This window comes from Fukomys damarensis, unplaced genomic scaffold (assembly GCF_012274545.1).
Source record: "Fukomys damarensis isolate Sample0158 unplaced genomic scaffold, DMR_v1.0_HiC HiC_scaffold_9, whole genome shotgun sequence".
NCBI classification, from domain to species: domain Eukaryota; kingdom Metazoa; phylum Chordata; class Mammalia; order Rodentia; family Bathyergidae; genus Fukomys; species Fukomys damarensis.
The window spans coordinates 12,560,156-12,573,262 of record NW_022900921.1 but is presented as its reverse complement, the minus strand read 5'-3'; the positions used below and the strand labels follow the sequence as shown (position 1 = coordinate 12,573,262).

The following is a 13,107-nucleotide window of genomic DNA, read 5'->3' as shown; positions in this document are numbered from 1 at the left end:
TTAAAAAAAAAAAAAAAAACTTAAATGTTACTTCCATCAAGACGCCTTCCTTGTTGTCTTGGACTGAGTGTCCCTGCAGTGAACTCCCACATCATCCTCCACTCCCCGCCACAGCTCTGGTGACACACGGAGTTGTGATCACACATGTTCATGTTTGCCTCTCTATCTAGAGTCAGCCCGGGAGTACAGGTGAGAATATACTGCTGTGTGTGTGACACAGCTGCTGATCAAATGAGTGAGTACGTGACGGAACGGATGAATGTGATGTTGTCTCTCCTCGAGAAGTAGCCTCCACTTCTTTGGATCTGGGTTTGTGGTTCAGGAGGCTGTTGAATGGATGCGTGAATCCGAAGACATTTGAGTCAGAAGGGAACTCGAGAACAGATTGTTGAATGATTTTTCAAAGAATTGTATTCTGAAAAGAAAATACTTTGAAAAAAAAGAAGAGTACTTTTGTTTGTTTTATGGTACTGGAATTGAACCCGGGTTCTTTTCACTGAGCAACATCCCTAACCCTAAGTTGCCAAGGCTGGGCTTGAAACTACAATCCTCCTGCCTCAGCTTCCCACAGTTTTATATAAAAGTAAGTGTGTGAATCACTTTGTATTCTCAACTTTAATGATTCACAATGTGTATTAAAAATACTAGTAAAGTATTAGTAAAGACAAGAAATTTTTGTATTAAAAACACTAACTTAAGCTTGTTTAACTATGTGTTTTCTAAGTTTACTTGGCCAAAAAATACTTTTGTTTGTTTATTTGTTTGATGGCTTTAGTGTTAAACCTGTTGCATTCCTTGAAACGTTACTTATTCCAAAGAACGCACTTTAAAAAATACTACCCCAGGCCAATTTCTTCATTTTAGGGGAATCATAATGACTTACATCTATACAATGTCTTATTTCAAGTGCTTCCTTTGCTTCTGTCTCCTTTAAGTCTCACAGCAGTCACTCAGGTAACATCCCTATTTTTAAGACAAGGAAATAGAAGTCCGGAAGGATTCCAGAGATTTGCTCAAGGTCACACAGCTAGTTAGTGACAGAGATGAGAAGAGAAATCAGACCTAATATTGATCCAGTTATCACCTTATTAACACCTTAGCCAGTGTCTGTCCAATCTTGTTTCCACATCAGAAAGTAAGTTGAAAGCAGTATCTTTCTTAAAGAAACTTGGAAGGAATCATTTCTGCTAGGGGAACACAAATATCCACAGATGAGAGAATTCATCATGAGAATGTAGATTGATTGACTTTCTGCTGACAACTGCCAGAGGTGAGGGTTGCCCCAAACTACCACACCTCACCTTGCTCTCTGCCACGTGCATTCTTCAGCCCAGCTCTGCCACTTTCACAGCACGCAGGTCATCATAGCCCCTCCCTTGACCATGACAGACAATTCCTCCCCACCCCTGAGGCCAGGCATGGCCGGTGAGATTCCCTCAGCCGAGCCCTCAGGCCCCAACTGTGGGCAGATTAGAGTTGGCCCAAAGTTGAAGTCTGTTTACTGATTTCCCTTTCTGATTGCGCCACTTCTGGTTTCTACCATCCTTCAGGCCAGTTGAATCGGTACATTTACTCCTCACAGTTTCAAGTGTTCCTTTTCAAGTGCCTGGAGTACACTACCTGAAAACTTCAAATAACAGATGCTTATTTTTATAAGAATCCAGTGATACATATATAAGTGAAAGTGCTTTGTGAACAAAGAAATTACACTACTAAAAACATTATTATTGTGATTTTTACTCTTTAATTCTGACTGGGCTAAATCCAGAATGCTTTCTTTTCCTACGTTCTAATTTTGGCCTTTTATTGCAAGTATTGGATGTTCTATCCCAAGTGTTCCCAAATAATTATTTAAAAGCTAGCCTAAATTAGACTTTATTTAAAATAAGCCTTCAATTAGATATACTATTTTCAAAGATTTTTCTCAGAAAACAAGGGTAACTAAGACACAGTTTGCGAAGCAAGCAATACTTAATTTAATTCTATCTGTCTCAGACTCTTTGAGCTACTGAAACAAAATTTTCTCAGTGGTTTACACAGAAAACAATTTCTCATAGTTCTGAAGGCTGGAAAGTCCAAAGCCAAGCCACCCAAGGGCCTACTTCCAGGTTCATAAAAGCTATCTACTAACCACGTGTAAGAGGAAGTGCAAGGGTCTGACTCAAACCTCTTTTATAAGAGCACAAATCCCACTGCCTAGTCATCTCTCAAGGGTTTCGCCTCCTAACACTGTCATCTGTTTAGGATTTTGACATACAGCTTGAGGGAGGGGTGCACACAAACATCCAGACCCTACTTCAGCTATCACCAAAGTTTGGACCTCTTTCAGTCCCAGGAAAGAAGGGGCTTGTCCAAATCCTTGGCACTGCAGGGAGGTCTGTTGCTCTCTTCTCTGTCTGCCCACATCTCTTCCCATGGACAGAGCTCTAGCCAGAGCCCTCAACCACCTTCTTCACACTAAATACCCAACACCCTGGGATCTCCTACCCGGATGGCTCCGGTTCACCCCTGGGGATCAGGCAAACCTGTTCCCAAGGAACCATCCTCTGGAGGAGGTGTGATTGGAGATTGCATGTGGGGCTGAGACATACATAGGTCTACGTTTAAGACCCATGTATTGGACAGTGGTCCTGGGCATGGAAAGAGAAGGCACAGGCACCCAAGTCAGACCCTCTTCATCCTACATGTTCCCTCAGGGAACTGTGGGGCACCCAAGGAGTCTCAGTTTAAACCTGTTCTTCCAGAGCATCTTGCAGTTGTACTTGTAAGGTAGGAGAACAGAATGTGTTCCATTTACATATTTTAAATATTCATATGTGTGTAAGTAAACCTCCTGTTGTAGGTACCCTTACCTTGGGTTTTGCAAATCTTGCATATTGACCTGATCACACTTTTTGGATCTTTTAATTCTCAGAACAGACTTGCCTGGTTTTTGTTTTACATGAGCCATCCTTCAAGGTCAACCTGATGTGTAATCCTAACTCCAAGTGCAATGCGCATTAGTGACTCTGTCTCCACGATGCACTCAAACCACATTCTTTTATTTACTGAACACTCAGAAGATGACTTAACTGTGTGACTTTACCAGTTTAAAGTTTACCTGATGATTTATCACTTTCTCAGTCAGATGATACGGCACAGAAGTGCTTGTAAACTTCATCCTATTCTGATGTGGGAACTTTTATTCTTCCTTTACAAAAAATCTTGCAGAGAGGAAAAGCTGTAATTTGCCATACCACTGTGTGAGTTAAGTTGTTCATTTAGTTGAGATTTCCTTTATGATTCTAATCAGAAGCAGAAATAAGGGACTTTTCAAATACCATAGTTCACCCATGTTCTTCCCCCAAATCTGTTTCTTTGGAGTCCTAACCTCTGCAGACACACACTTGCTTGAGGTAAGCAATCACTGTCCCTTACAAGGATATGCACAAAAGCCATAAATAACATGTGCGAATACATGCCTTTTGTATATTTCCACCTCTCCAGACTGTCTCCAAACACCTGAGCAGGGACTCAACTTTCCTTGAAGGCTGGAGGTGTATCAGAGCTGTGGGAGCTCACCACTGCTGACCCAATGAACCAAAACCAACAGAGCAGACATGTGGCTTTCCAGGGCCCACCGGACTGCAGATTAGGAGAGACTGGACAGAAGGAGGGGCCTTGCCTAAAGAGTTGCTTCCCAGACAGCAGAGCACAGACATAATAGAAACCAAGTTTTATTCTGGTTTATAGCTCCTACCTTCTCCTCTCACTACACACTTTACCACAGATATTGACAAGCAGGCTGTGGACATGAGAGATTGCCAGTCTTGGAACCAGGAGGTGCCTATTTATCTTCTCAAGCTTGGCAGACATTTACTTAGTCTATAATTCTAAGCACTAGAAATAGTGGTGACTAAGATGAATAAGGTCCCTGCTCCCATGGAACTTATATTTAATAACATTCTTTTACTTTTTAAACAGTGGCCTCTTTGAGATGGCTTTCCCAAGTTTTTGTGTTCTACCTCTAATTCTTTCCAAAACTTTGAACAGTTGCCAGAAAGTTAAAAAAAAACACACACAAAAGCAGAAAACACAATTAGTTCCCATTGTAAGTGCCATCAAGGAAGCAAACCAGATAATACAATGAAGTGTGATTTGGAGGGTGCATTACTTAGCCTGAGTGGTCAGGGAGAGCCTCTCTTGGCTCTCTTGGATCAAAGAAACATGCAACAGTCCTCTGGGGGTGAGGCTCTTTCAGAGTAGTGAGCCTGGCTACCTTCCACCGGATCCACCCAGTGCATAGGGAAACCCATTCACCCTTATGCTCTTTGAATGACGTAAGTACTATTACTTACTGTTGCTGCTGCCCTCTCTCCCAGTGCCACCTTCATGGGCATTTCCAGCCAGCCTCTGGCTTTCAGAGTCTTCCAGACAAGCAGTGCATACATCATACCTCCAGATGTTTATTCCTGCATCTGTATTATTTGCAAGAAGCCACACTGGTGGTAGATAGCATAGCACTCTCTGCTCTCGGGATGTCCCTCATTTAATCCCATCTTCTCAAATTTTTTATCTTCTTCTACTTAGGTAGCAAGCAAAGGTTAGGAGGGGAGACCATTTTGCTCTCTCTAGGTAACTTCTTATGGATATGTCTACCATCATTTTTTTTTTCAGAAAGGACAGGCAGTTATCAATCATACTCTCTGTTCTGGAGACTCAGTGAAACCTCTAAGAATACAAGGAAAGCCAAAGTAACATCTCAGTACATTTGTCCATGGATTTTGGAGAACAGGATTTTACTCGATCCATTATGTTTGAAAAGTGACAGAATGTCTTTTCTTCTCAAGATTTGTAGGGTCCTATAAAGAGAAGCTGATGATTCCACTGGGCACGGAGGACAATCAGATCCTTCCTTGCAAGCTGCCTGGAATGACTGGCCATCTTAGCAGAAAAATTGTCATCTTATGTTAGTAATGTCTGTATTGAGCTGAGGAGACATATGCTGTGTATTTTCCCCGGACTGAGCAAGGTTTTACAGGCATAAAGACCTCATATGAAAAAAGCTGTAGTTAGTGCTCACCTCCTGCTGGAAAATAATGAACTCCCTTCCAGACATCACTGTAGGTTATCCTGCATCCATCACTTTAATAATATTTGTTTAAATTAGCCAAATACAAATGTGTTTATCTTTTCAGTCTTTCTTTGGGGGAAATGAGTTTGGGGGCACTTTATCTGCAGAAATGGACATGATCCAATTCTGAGTTTTGCCAGATATTTACTTTGGGAAAATTGGAAATGACTCTGTGTTCTATAAACTTTCAAACAGTATGACATTCTTTCAAGACCAGAGAAGTTATCGCAGCCCATCATCCTGTGAATGGACACCATCACCTGGACCTGAGGCCACAAAGTCATGAAAGCATCTAACCAGTCAGAGCTCTGTATTGACCTGGCTGCCAGCCAAGCACAGACACCTAGAGATGTTTGTTCATGCAGAGATCCAAAATCACAATTCATCGTTCGATTTCATGAATGAAATACTTAATAAGCCACGCAAAGCTCATTAAAAAAGTGACTCACCCACAGTTAATGACCAACAATAAAATAATATCATTGTAACCCATTGCATAAATGTCTGCAAGTAGGAAAGAACTTGACAAGGGCAAAACTTTAGAATCGAATTATGCAAATAGAATAAAAGTGACTTGCTCTGAAAGAATTCAACTTGCCTCCTGCCTGACTCTCCATCTGAGTTTTGCCAGCTCCAGAAAGGCCTCTGAGCCCCCAGGGCGCAGAGAAAACATTTGTGTTTATTCATTTGGTTATTTCCTAGCAGATAGCAAAGAAAAAGGCATGTTTTGATTACTACTGACATTTCAAGTCAGGACAAGGATGAAAAATCTAAAGTAAGTAATCTAAGCTTTTAGGCTATCAGAAGAAGACTATGCAAAACTGTGTGATCCGATTGCCTAGAGAATTCCAGAGAAGTAAAGTAACTTCTCTGCGTTCACACAACTAGAGAACAGCAAAGCAGTGCCAGTCAGTGGTCCCAGCTTCCTAGCTAAGTGCTACTTCCTGGATGTCCTCTTTCTCTTTCTCTTTCATGAATAGTCTTTATTTTTTAGAGCAGTTTCCAATCTCTAGAAAAACAGAGTGAATAATACTGAGAGTTCCCATATACCATCCCCTACCCCTACACAGTGTGTCTGAGTGTGGGATATATATTAGAAATAATCAATATTGATAAATTTTGGTTAAATGATATCCATAATTTACATTAGCATTCGCTCTTTGTATAAAACATCTCTAGGTTTTGGCAAATGTGTGGACATCATGTACCCATCATCGTAGTGCCACACAAAATACAATATTTCAACTGCTAGGTGGGATCGGCTGCCCTAGTAATCCCCTGTGCTTAATTCCGCATCAAGTGGTCCTTTCAAGACATCACTGGGACTCTGAATGAAAACCCAGCACTTAATATTTTTCATGCCTTTCAGGGTTTTGTTTTGTTTTTTTGCTAAAAAGTTGGGGGGTTTTTCATGATTAATAGAAAAGTCATGAAATATTCCATCTCTGCTCTGAATTTTGTGCTCATCCCACTTTAGAAACAGTGACGATTGTCTCACTGAAGAGACCTGTGTCTAGAGATGTGCCTGGCCCCTTTTCCCTGAGTCAGAGAGAGCGGCCCTTCTTCACATAAGCGCCAGAGAAAGGTCAGGGACAGCGGTCTCTTCCCTAGGCCTCCCTTCCCCTTCCCTAACTCAACCTTCTATACTTGAGACTCACTTGCTGCTTTGTAAGTACTGAAAAGGAACAGCTTCTCTACAGCATATTAAAAGAAGCAACCCCAAGATTCATCAAATTAATGGGAGGGGAAAGTCAATAAGAGTAATTATCAAACTCAAGAAAATCAACTTATTCTCTTTGCTGCTAGGTGTTCAACTTCAAAGAATCATAATTTAAATGAAGCTAAGGATGCACAAATGAGTACCAGCCACAGAGAGGCCAGGAGGTTTTCTCCAAGGACCCTGCTCGCTGCTGGTCAAAGTGTGCAGGAAATGAGCCCTGGTGGGCGCTTTTCAGATGGCAGTGTACATTGGAAGACAAAAACACTTCCACCCTTTCATCCTGAAATTGCATTTCTTGAGAAATTATCTTTAGAAGATAATTAGAGAAGTGCTGAAATATTTTGCTGAGAAACTTTCAGCAGTTGTATAATCCAGTGGAAAGGGGGAGAGAAGGGAACAAAATAACATCCAACAATAAGGAGAGAATGAATGTTCTTGGGGTTTTTTTGTTTGTTTTCCTGCTCATCAAATCCTAATGCTTTTCTTGGGTAGGGGAAAGGCCCCACTGAGTGGACATTATTGGGAGTTGGGTTCTACATTTCACAGCAAAATCAAGTGAGGCCATTCTTCCCCTACATATCAGCTGGTAGGTAAGGTAAGATGTTCCATCTCAGAACATTGAAACCAATATATATAATGCAAAACCTCCAGTCCAGATGGATCGTGTGTGTGGTAGGACTTGGATAAGGGTTCCATACCCAAGTCTCTCCTGATTTCTGCCCTCTTTTCCTAGCCTGTTTTCCCAGTCCTCCCATTGATTTCTATGATTACCTAATGTGATTTCTTCTCCACTTTCATTAGCCTGGGTTAGTTTTTGAGGCTTGCAAAGAGAATTATCAAGCATATCAGGAAACATCTATTCAATGTAATACGATTAATCTATCAAAACTTGTGTTTTCAGCACATATTTAAAGATACAGAAGAAAACTTTGAAATTTATGGTTTTCACAATTTTATATAATTATCATAGCTATGTAAGCAACCTATATATCTGTTTTGATATGTGTATAAAAATTACTGGAAGAAAACATAAATTCTAACAGCTCTTTTTATCTGAAAGGAAGAATGATAGGTAGTAAAAGATGTTTCCATTACCACCTAAGTGGATCTTTCTTCAGAATTAGCTCATGTGTCACAAAGACTTTACAAAGACTAGTTAAGCTCTATTTACAAAGACTTCCTTTACAGAGACTTCCCCAACCTGGACTGTGGGCTTCTTCCGCTGTACTTTGAAAACATCTAATATATCCTTGCATTATAATACAAATTATAACTGTTTCTTTAGTTCTTTGTCTCCTTGGATATTTCTTACTGTACAGTCTATCTCTTCTGCTGCTTGTAGTGCGTGCTTATGGTAGGAACTCAGTAACAGTTTGTAAAGTAAATGCACACAAGAAATACTCATAAAATTGAAAAGATGTGTTATTCAAAAGAGAGGGCCAGTAAAATAAGATCATCAGATGAGAAATAAAGACAGAAAATCGACTTTACAGGTGACATTGAGTGGTCTACTTTCTATCCGGTTAAATGGACAGATGTTATGTGGTCCCGTATATTAGATTGGTGTAGACAGATAAAACATTGCTTTCTCCTTGGTCTAAATCACTGCAATAGCTGCCTCCCCTCTCCATTTTTCCTTTGCTTCCTGAGATATTGCCTGTTCATCTAGCTGCTGTTCTCTGAGTATATCTTTGAGATTATCATCGGCTAAATATTGCATTGTCTTTGGACGATTTTCCTGCATTGTAACCCCTCACCAGATTTTCAAAGCTTTTCTAGTTCCAGACAAGTTTGCAGACTGTTAATTTACCCCTGCCTTTGCCTTGCCCAAGGAAATTGAAAATAAACTTTAATTTCCTAGTGGAGGGATATGAGTGCTTTGTGTGGTTTAGAGAAAGAATAATTATTGTTTGTTGGAATTAGAAAATATTACTGGAGTTTCTGAAGTTAGTGAAGTTACACAGTAACTGATCACTTGTCCTCACATTCAGGGGTCATTCACTGAACAGAGGCTTCACCAACATCCGAGGTCCATTTGATACCTGGCCTCCAACTGTCAATCATTCCCAGTAACCGTGTTCATAGGATTCGGATTTGAATTTTGAATTCTATCAGAAGCTTTGAATTGGCTTTGGAGGCACTGTTGAGTCCATTCTCATAGTCAGTTACCTCTCAGTCTACACAAAATGAAAGGAAAGGCTTCCTTCAGGCAAACCAACAATCTCTGGTAGGAAAATAAACAAGGGTGTTTCAGGCTATCAGAAGCTGAAGCCCTGGCATCTGGAGGTGAAGGCAGGGCAGAGAGGTCTTTGTTGCTAAGTACAGTGGCCTGAAGAATTTAATGGGAGCTCAAGTCTTTGCCATTGGTCACTGAAGTCTTACAATGAGCCTAAGTGTGATGTGGGCCAAGTGGAGAAAACAGAAAAGAAAAAAAAATGTTATTTCTGGCAGACAAAAACCACACACTAACTTTTGGCAACTGGGGTTTTTGTTTTAGTTTTTATTCCTTCTTTGGTAAAGTACTTTTGTGTAAAAATACATAAAGCTGGCAACAAAATAATCAAGAAGGTTTGCTATGTACCTACTATGTAGTAGGTACTGGGGTTCCACATACCAGTGAACACAAAAGAAACGGCCCCATGTACACAAAAATACTCGTGTATATATCTGTCTTCTTTAGTGCACTGTAACTTTCATTTATATAAATATTTTCTTTTTACTTACCATTTTTTTTATGTTTCTAAAAGGTCTTCGTGGTCAACAATTTAATTCTCACAAGTGACCATTTTTCTTCTGTAAGACAAATTAATACCATCATGAACAACACTGACAAGGATACGTTTTGGCATATAACATTTTTGTCTTCTGTTGTAATTGTTTACTGGCATAAGTCCTCAGGAATGAGATGCTTGAGTCCCTGAGGAAGACAAATGGTGGAAGATACATACCACCGTGCTCCAGTTCTAGGACACTGGCAAGCTTCATTTTAATCACTTATAACACTAGTTCTGCCTGAGCCCAGATACTGCTTCCGAATCTTTCTTGACAGACCAAGTCAGTCTCTATCATTTAGCCACTGTAACCAAAAAATCAGTTTGGCAAACAAATTGAGTTTACTAGGCACAGCCACGCCAAAATTTTGCCTTGGAGACATGTAAGGGGAAAATAACACTTTTATTTCATTCCCTTTCACAGGAAATCATCAGACTTTCCCGCCAACTGACCCAAACTTCCCTGGGATTCCTTTGCTTGTTTTTGAGTTTCTAAATATTCAGTCCTTCTTTCTAAAACCATGGCTTTCCATCAGCACTCACCACGTCATGAGATAGACTGCCCTTCTGGATTTCTGAATTCAATAAATAAATGTCTCTAGGCCTTAAATATAAATGGCTAAACTAACTGGCTACCTTCCCACCAGTTCAGTGACTGCCATGGGAAAAGAAATCTCCCAGTGTAGTAGAAAAGAAGCCCTGGTATCTTTCTTCTTAAGTTAGAGAAAATGAAGCCACGGAGCCGTCAAGGGCCAGTATCCTTGTCTATCTAGCCAGGAAGAATCTGCTGACCTTTGCAAAGGCAGAGAGGAGGTGGACTCTCACAGCAACCTGTACTGCAGCAGGGCCAATTCCTGGCAAATGTCATTAATAGTTTTCCCTCCGTACACAACTGAAGCCTCCAGCACCCTGAAGAACTCTTCTGAGGACTTTGACTTCTTCAGAATTTCTGTGAGTTCTGCTTCTTGCTTTTCCCTCCAAATCTTATTGTACTTTTGTTTAGCTTCCCAAACTGAAAGGGCATCTGCCTCTTGCATTTATCTAATCTCTCTCTCTCCTGGGTTTCTTAGATCACAGCCTCCTTATCTCGTGTTCCCCAACCACTCTCCACCTTTATATATATGGACTCAGGTTCCCTCCTTATGCTTCCCACGAGTCTACCAATTTCAGCTCCCCACCCATCGCTCTGAATGAATTACTATGTTGCACATCCTCATGCTCCCGGCTAAAGTGATTAGTTCAAAGGGTAGACAGAGCAACTAGGATCTTTCCAGAGTTTTCAGTCTTCTGAAATTGGATGGGGGGATTCCGTGCTCCTCCCAATGTTTCCAGACTTGGCTAACATGAGTTTGAAGTCAACCATGGCTGTGCCTCCTTGCCCTCTGCCATGTGCCAGAAGCTTATTCATAGCATAAGGAAGCTAAATATAGAGATAGAGGAAGAGGCAGGTGAGTCTTGGTGGCAAATTCGAGGCTTAGTATCTAGCGTGCCCATGGAAAGGTAACAAATTCTAAGGGTTTCTTCTGTCTCATAGCACCCAGAGCCTACCCCCACAAAAAAAGGCTGAGGTTAGTGTGATAGTTAATTATACTAATCAGCTTGACTGGGCTAAAGGATATCTATAAGGAATTATTTGTGGGTGTGTCTCTAAGGATATTTCTGAGATTAGCATATGGGTCAGTAGGGTGTGTAAAGAAGATCGCTTCACCAGTGTTGGTGGGTGTCATCCTATCCACTGAGGACATGAGAAGAATAAAAAGACAGGAAGAACAAATTTTTTTTCTCTCTTTAAATGGGACATCCATCCTCTCTTGCCTTTGAGCACCTGTGTTCCTACACCTTAAGCCTTCTAGTGGATTCTGTTTTTATGGGAAACCCTAACTAATATGATCAGTATGATTATTCTGAGAAAGATTTGGATCACTGGTATAGCTTTGTTGATTAGCTGGGGTATGAAGATCTGGTCTGGGATAAAGCCATCTGATCTACCTAGTGCTTGACATACTGGCTTCTTTTTTGGAATTTTTTTATTTTGAGATAGGGTCTCACTATATAATTGAGACTGACCTGGAACTCACTATGTAGCCCAGGCTGGTCTCAAACTCAGCGATCCTCCTGCCTCAGCCTCCCAAGTGCTAGGATTATAGGCGTGTGCTGCCACCACGCCCAGCTCATCATACTGGCTTCTTAACAGAGGCCTGTGCAAAGTGAGTCCACCCCAGTATTATTTCACAAAGGGCTACAGGAGGAGACCTTTTGAGAGTTCACAAATTCGGCTATCTACAAATTTTTGTAATTGAGTTTATTGGTACATTTTAGGTATACAGTACAGTTACATTCATTATTGGGATCTTGTACCTTTACATGACAGGTCTTGGTTCTCCTTTTTTCCCCTTGTCCCTGGGTTATCTACGAATTTTAAGAGTATCTCCATAACACTCCTAAATTTATATCAATGACTTTCTTTCCCTAGGAAAGCAACTTCCTTGAGACAACAGAGTCAAATGTTTGCTTTTAATAGAAAGTCAGGGTGATACATGATCAAATTCACTAGTCAGCCAAATGGGTGCACTCACCGTCACCTGTGTGTTCCTCACACAGACCTTCTGCACACACAAAACTCACATCCTAGGGTCCTGCTTTCTTGTCGCCACCATCTCTGGGAAGCATTCACGTTTTTCCAGTAGTGCCACCTGTCATCCAGAATCCATGTGTGGGTGTGGACTGGCTGTAGGGACAGTTTACTGGTAAGAGTGGTGGGTGGAGAGGCACCACATCGGGTATATGACTTTTGGATACGATTCTGTTGTTAGTCAAGCATACAAGGGAGCTTTATTGAGATTTATTTTTTCTTTTGTCAGTAATACCTCGGGCCCAACTTTTATGAGGTAGTTTTAGTAGAGTGAAATTTAAGGGCCAACAGACTCTATCATTTATTTATATAAATTTCAGTGACAATTACTAATTGATCCCACATTTCCAGCCACCACTCAATAGGTAATAATATTCTACAGTTGTACTACTTAGTGTTCCTTAGCTACATAGGGACGTGTTCTAACTGCAGAAGCTCATGAGCTGGATGTAGGAGATGAAAATATTCCTTGCTCTATGAAGCCTTCTCTGACCTTTCCCTTTCGTGGTTCTCATTACATTCTGATCATAGCTTCCTTCTTATTAAGAAGTATTTATTAAGCAGCCATCCTGTGCCAAATACCATGTTAGGCGTTAGGAGAATCCTTTCCCCCTACTCCTTCTAGAAGGCCATACTTCTGTCCCTCTTTCCACCCCCAGCCTGCTCCTCCACATGGAAGAGCAGCTCATGGAAGAGGACCACACCTTGATACCTCACTCTGAACAGTGTCGCTCTTACTGGCTCTCCTGGCCCATTCACAGCCAAATGGTTAAGGCAGCCCCGCTTTACTTTCCCACTTTGCTGGCTGGACAAGTGGACACATGCTCTATCTATGGCTTCCATTCTCTGTAGAAATGCCTGGGTATGAAGT

General features: G+C 41.0%; 2 long non-coding RNA genes across 2 annotated transcripts in view; one reads left to right on the top strand and one right to left on the bottom strand.

Annotated features, from left to right (window-relative positions):
- Positions 1-5,348, top strand: part of LOC104860927 — a 173,452-nt gene extending 168,104 nt beyond the window's left edge. The window contains exon 3 of the long non-coding RNA XR_779858.2: positions 5,309-5,348. This is a non-coding gene — a long non-coding RNA (uncharacterized LOC104860927). The remainder of the gene's footprint in view (positions 1-5,308) is intronic.
- Positions 1-13,107, bottom strand: part of LOC117285373 — a 29,720-nt gene that overhangs the window by 10,515 nt on the left and 6,098 nt on the right. The window contains exons 3-4 of the long non-coding RNA XR_004516399.1: positions 12,181-12,332; positions 9,558-9,626 (exon numbers count right to left, since the gene is read on the bottom strand). This is a non-coding gene — a long non-coding RNA (uncharacterized LOC117285373). The remainder of the gene's footprint in view (positions 1-9,557; positions 9,627-12,180; positions 12,333-13,107) is intronic.